The sequence below is a fragment of the Furipterus horrens genome, unplaced genomic scaffold, assembly GCF_987537825.1.
Source record: "Furipterus horrens unplaced genomic scaffold, mFurHor1.1.pri manual_scaffold_1, whole genome shotgun sequence".
Taxonomy (NCBI): Eukaryota; Metazoa; Chordata; class Mammalia; order Chiroptera; family Furipteridae; genus Furipterus; species Furipterus horrens.
Window position 1 is genome coordinate 59,613,110 of NW_028327171.1, and position 6,650 is coordinate 59,619,759.

General features: G+C 37.2%; 1 pseudogene; it reads right to left on the reverse strand.

Annotated features, from left to right (window-relative positions):
- Positions 1–571: 571 nt before the first annotated feature.
- On the reverse strand, positions 572–1,316 carry LOC150021181 (small ribosomal subunit protein eS6 pseudogene; annotated as a pseudogene).
- Positions 1,317–6,650: the final 5,334 nt, after the last annotated feature.

Genomic DNA, 6,650 nt, shown 5'->3' on the forward strand with positions numbered 1-6,650 from the left:
GCAGCACACCAAAGCCAAGGCCCCCACAGTTGTTTGTTGGTCTGGATCAGGCCGTCTTCTGTTACTGGTCTGCACCATGCACTCACCTACAGCTAGCCCCTCCAGCTATGCACTTACAAGCCCTGACCCAACCCCCATCACTTGCCTCTACTGCCATGCAGCCATGATGAAATCCAGCAGCCACAGCTCTACACTGACAGCCAGGCCTCCACAGGGTCCAGTGCACTCACAGTTAGCATTGACCCCTGCTGCCTTTCTGGCTTTCACCACTACAAGTGATTCTGCAAATGGCCCCTGACACTACACAGACACCCGGGGCTGGTTCCCACAGCAGAGTGCGTGCACAGGACCAGCTCTCGCCATCATGGCTGCCTGCATTTGTTTCAGACTCTTAGACCTGGAAGCAGCAATGAAGATCCCAACAACCTTTGCAGCCAGTATGGACCCTCTTCAGTATTTGCCATGACCACACAGTTGTCAAAGTTGTGAACCCCACAAAAGACACTGCCAACCAAGAAAACTTTTTTTTTTTTGATGTTAGTTCTTATTTATTTGTTACTCTTAGAAAATCTCATTTTTGACTGGACTCAGAGGTAGAAGCTCTCAGAGAGGACAGCCTGCGTATCTTGGCAATCTGTTCCTGGCGTTTTTCTTTGGCCTCCTTTGTCCTCTTTGCCAAAAGTTTAGCATATTCTGCAGCCTCTTCCTTATTTTTCTTAGTATGTTGTTTCTTCAGAGCAATGCGCTGATGTTTGTGTTGCAGGACACATGGAGTAACGAGTCGCTGACTCGTTAGGTGCTTTAGTCCTAGGTTTCTTACCTTTTTTGTTTAGGGGCTTTCTCACAATGGATTGGCAGACATTATCTTCTTTAGAGAGGTTGAAAAGCTTGCGGATCCTGCTGGCTCTTTTGGGCCCCAGGCGCCGAGGAACAGTGGTATCAGTGAGACCAGGAATATCTTTCTCCCCTTTTCTCACAATGACCAAGTTGAGAACGCTGAGGTTGGCATCCACAATGCAGCCCCGAACAGATTTGCAGTTTTGCTCTTCAGTCCGCCTGGATCTGTAACAGGAATGGCCCTTGCTCAGCCGCAGGCAGACACGACCGTGGGTCAAGAACCCCTGCTTCATGGGGAAACCTTGTTTGTCATTCCCACCACTGATTCGAACCACATAACCATTCCATTCTTCACCCAGAGCATCAGCGGCAACTTCTGTGGCCATACGCTTCTCATAAAAGGTGTGAAGTTTGCGTTCATCGTCCACTTCAATGAGCTTCTGGCAGCCAGTGGCTGGGAAAGAGATGTTCATCTTCATCCTGAGGCACCAGAATGCCTCTGAGGTGCCACAAAAAAAGAGCCCAATCAAGAAAACTTTACCAAGAAAATATGTACTTCAGAAATGAAGGTGAAAAAAAGACTTCCTAACAAATTCTGAGTTTATTGCCACTAGACCTATTTTACAATAAATGCTGAAAGAAGTTCTTCAAAGTGAAACAGAAGAATGCTAATTAGTACCATGACAACATCTAAAAATATGCAACATACTTGTAAAGGTAAGTATATAGTCAGATTTGAAATATCCTAATACTGTAATATGGTTATGTGATAACCATTTAATTTTAGTGTAAAGGTTAAAGGACAAAAGTATTAAAACAGTTGTAGTTACAATAAATTGTTAATGGATATATAATATAAAAACATAAAAATTGTGGCAAGAAAAGCATAAAATTATAGGGAACAAAAGGGTAGAATTTTGTATGTGATTAAAGTTAAGTTGTTAAATGTAAAAGATGTATTAAATAAGCCCCATGGTAACCCCAAAGAAAAACTTATGGTAGATTCAGAGAAGATATAAGGAAGACAAAAAAATACCACCTATGGTATATCACTACAGAATAGAGAACCCAGAAGTAAACCCTTGCAATTATGGTCCACTAGGATATGACAAAGGAGCTGAGAATATTCAGTTGGGAAAGGATTATCTTTTTAATATGTGGTGTTAGGAAACTGGGTAACCACATGCAAAATAATGAATTTGGACTCCTATCCCACAACACTCACAAAAATTATCTTGAGATGATTAAAGGCTTAAACATAAGAACTGAAATTGAAAAACTCCTAAAAAAAAATACAGGGAAAAGCTTTTTACATTGGTCTTGGTCACAGTTTTTTAATGTGATGCCAGTAACATAAACACCAAAAACAAAAATTAATGTGTGGCTACATCAAACTAAAAAAAAAAAAAAAGAAAAGAAAAAGCAACCTACATAATGGAAGAAAATATTTGCAGATCATATAAGTTGTTAATATCCAAAATATATAGTAAATTCATACAAACCAATAGTAAGAAAAAAAACCCACCAAAAAAAAAGAAAAAGCCCTCCCCAAAGAATTTCATTAAAAAGTGGACAGAGGAACTAAGTACACATTTCCCCAAAGACATACAAATGGCCAACAGGTATATAAAAAGGTGCTCAACTTCATTAATCACCAGGGAAATATAATAAAAATTATAATGAGATATCTGTCACCTGATCACCTGTTAGAGTGGCTATTATAAAAAAGGAAAAGAAGAAGGAAGAAAGGAAGGAAGGAAGGAAAAACAAAACATAAGTGTTGGCATGGATGTGGAGAAAAGGGAACCCTGTGCACTCTTGATGAGAATTGAAATTGGTAAAGCCACTCTGGAAAACAGTATGGACATTTCTTTAAAAATTAATACTGGAACTATCATATGATTGATCTAGTGATCCCATTTCTGGGTAATATCCAAAGAAATGAAAACAATATCAAAGAGATATCTGCACTCTCATGTTCATTGAAGCATTATTCACAATAGCCAAGATATAGAAACAACCTGTGTCCATCAACAGATGAATGGATAAAGGAGGCGTTGTATATATAATTGTAACTCTCTCTCTCTCTCTCTCTCTATATATATATATATTTATTTATTTAATATATTATATACATATAAAATGAAATATTGTTCAGTTATGAAAAAGGAAATTCTGCCATTTGCAACATCTTTGAGGGCACTTACTTAGTAAAATAAGTCAGACACAGATAGAGAAATACTGTATGACCTCATGTATACGTGCTATCAAAAACAGAGCATCTTGGTGGTACCAGGGCCTAGAGAGTGGGAGAAATGGGGAGCTGTTGTTTAAAAATATAAATTTATATAATTCAGCAATTTAAAATAATCTAACTCTTTACAAAAAGGATTTATGGATAAGGAACCAACAATTTCATAAAGCCTGTGTAATGGTCTGAGTGTTTGAACTTTCCCATCATTCATATGTTTAAACCTAGTGTGCAATGTGATGGTACTAATAAGTAGGGGCTATGGGTGCTGCTTAGGTCATGGGAGTAGAGCGCTTATAAATGGGATTAGTGCTCTTATAAAATAGACCCCAGAGGGATCCCTCACCCCTTTCACCATGTGAAGAAACAGCAAAAAGGTACTATCTCTAAACAAGAAGGCAGACTTTCACTAGTCATCAAATCCATCAGTGTCTGATATTGGGCTTAGCCTCCAAAACTGAAAATAAATTTCTGTTTTTTTATAAGTTTAAAAAGGATTTGATATATAGTCAATAACATTATAACAACTGTATATGGTGCCAGGTGGTTACTTGAAATATCGGGGGGGCCACTTTGTAAAATATATGATTGTCTAACTGCTATGCTATACACTGAAACTAATACAAAATAAATCTGAATGTCAACTGTAATTGAAAAATAAAAGTTAAAAAAAATATTTGAGAAGACTTCGGGAAAATGTTTACAGATTATTTAAAGAAAAAGACACATATTTGTCATTGGGTCCAGTTAATATTTATTTAATAAAATATTAATACATAAATTAATTAACCAATCAAATAAGATGTAATTTTATAGTAAAATAAAAGTGTTGGTTTAAAGCTAAGAACACCTGATTTTGAATTTAGGCACTGCTCCTTATTAACCATGTTCAGGTACTGCCTTTATACTTCTTGAACTTCAAATGCTATGAAAAATAAATAATTTAAATTTAAATGATATGCCATATGTGAAAATACCAGGTTATAGTGCCTTGTTAATCAGTGGCACTTAAGAAAATTTGAATGACCCTACCTTTAAATAGACTCACAAAATATCCTAGAATTATTTTATTGTGTATAAATGTCTCCTATATCTATTTTATTGTTTTTTTTAGCTTTACAGATCACTCCCACAAAATATATATTCTAAAGCTAATTTGTGTATGAAGCTGTATACAAATAAGGATTAGTTATATAAGCACAACAGGAAATGAAAATTCCCCCAAATACAAATAAAACAGGATAGTATGTTTTTCTTAGACCCTTTTATTTTTCCAAAGTAAATGTATCCTATATCTATTGATAATAATATTCTAATAAATTTTTAAATAAGGGCCTTAACATGAAAATATAATTTATCCTATATTTTATTAAAGAACTGTTTAATGGGTATAGATTAGTTTCCCGGAACCGCCATAACAAAGTGCTATAAACTGGGAGTCTTACAAAAACAGAAACTTATTCTTTCACAGTGTTGGAGGCTGGAAGTCTGAACTCAGGGTGTCAATAAGGTTGTATTCCAGCTGAGACTGGGTAGAATCTTTTCTTACCTCTTCTGCATTGGCATGGAGCTACATGACTCCAGTTTCTGCCTCTGTTGTAATATGGAATTCTCTTCATGTGCCTGTGTCTTTTCTTCTAAGACCATACTTATAGTGTATTAGGGCTCACCCCCTCACCCCCCAAAAAATCATCTTAATTAAATTACATCTGAAAATACCTTATTTAAAAATAAAATTGTCTTCACAAGCACAAGATGTTAGGATCTTTCTCTTGATACAATTAAGCCCTGTTATATCACAGACAATGTTGAAGGTACCAAATACACAACAGTAAAAAAAGACAAAGAAAAAAAATCTTGTAATAATGAAAATAATATATATTTTTGCTTAGGGAAAAGAAGGTTTGGGCTCTATATCTATTCAGAAGTTCTATCTTGCATAATTTCTCTATCCCAGGAATCGTTTAAATCTTTACATCTGTTTGGAGAGAATCGACATGTTTCTTCTATTTTGAGTTTTTCAATATGACTCAATATGAATAAACATTATATCTCTCCATTTATTTAGATAATTTAGATTTTTTAAAAAACATATTAGTCAGCATGCTTTGATAGATTCATACTTAAGTATTTATTTTTCAGTTGTATATGGTTTTGCATTTCTAATTTTGACCTCCATGTGTTCATTGATAGGGTATATAAATGCATGTGATTCTTGTAGTATGTCTTTTGTCCTGGAAACTTGCTGAATCACTTAATAAGTTTAAGAGGTTTTTTGTAGATTCCTTGGAAATTTCTACATAAGTAATTATGTCCTCTATAATTAAGAATCTTTTTATTTCTTCTTTTCTAATCTATATATTTGATCTTTCTTGCTTTTGCCTTATTATTACACTGGCTGGAATTCCTAGTACTATGTTGAATACGAGTTGTGAGACTACATTTTTACCTAATTCCTGATCATAGTGGAGAAACATTCAGTCTTTTACCATTAGATATAATATTAGCTATAGAGATTTTGGAGGAGATTTTTTTCTTTACTTTTACTGTTGACACTATTGAAAATGTCACCATGCCCCCCATTGCCTCCTCCTCTCAGCCCCCATCTCACCTTCCCTCTGGCCACCACCACACTGTTGTCTGTGTCCATGGGTTATAATATATGTTCTTTGGCTAGTCCCTTCACCTTCTCAAAAAATTAAAAATGAAACTGCATTTTGACCCAGTGATCCCAGTTCTGGGAATATATTCTAAGAAGTCCAAAACACCAATTAGAAAGAATATATGCAGTACTCTGTTCATAGTAGTGTTATGTACAATAACCAAGATCTGGGAACAGCCCAAGTGTTCATAGATAGATTCGTGGATAAAAAAAAGATGTAGACAGACTTCCGGCCAAGATGGAGGCATAGAAAGGCACGCTGCATCTCCCTCCACAACTAAGAAGAACTACAACTACCTCAAAACTAGAAACAACCAGAAGTTCCAGAAAATCAAACTGCATGGAAGTCCACCAAACAAAGATATAAAGAAGAAATACTCATCCAGACAGGTAGGAGGTGCGGACTGGGGCAGAGAGGACGCGGTGTGGTGGCAGTAGCAGCAGCAGCAGAGGTGGGCTGGTGGAAAGTGCAGTCACATGTTTTAAAAAGTCAGGAGGGACACCTGGGAAGCATTCCCAGCTCCTCACCAAATATCGCAGCTCATGGTCCCAGCACTGGAGAAGATCAAGCCTCATTGCTTCTGACTGTGCAGACCAGTGGGGGTTGGGGTGGAGGCAGAAATTGCCAATCTCTCAGCAGAGTCTGCTTGTTTAAAGGGCCCCCACGGTCCTAGAATGTCCACAGACCCACCCACTGTGGGAACGACGGCCAGGGAAGCAGCTAGAGGGGTGCCAGTCTGGTGCGGAAGTGGGAGAGGTGCCTGAAAAAGGGGCAAGTGATGGGCTGGCAGCATTTTTCCCTCTCGGACCCCTCCCCCACATACAGCACCACAACATGGTTAAAGAGGTCACCCTGTACTGATGAATCCCTAATGCTCTGCCCCTTACGATGTAACAGGA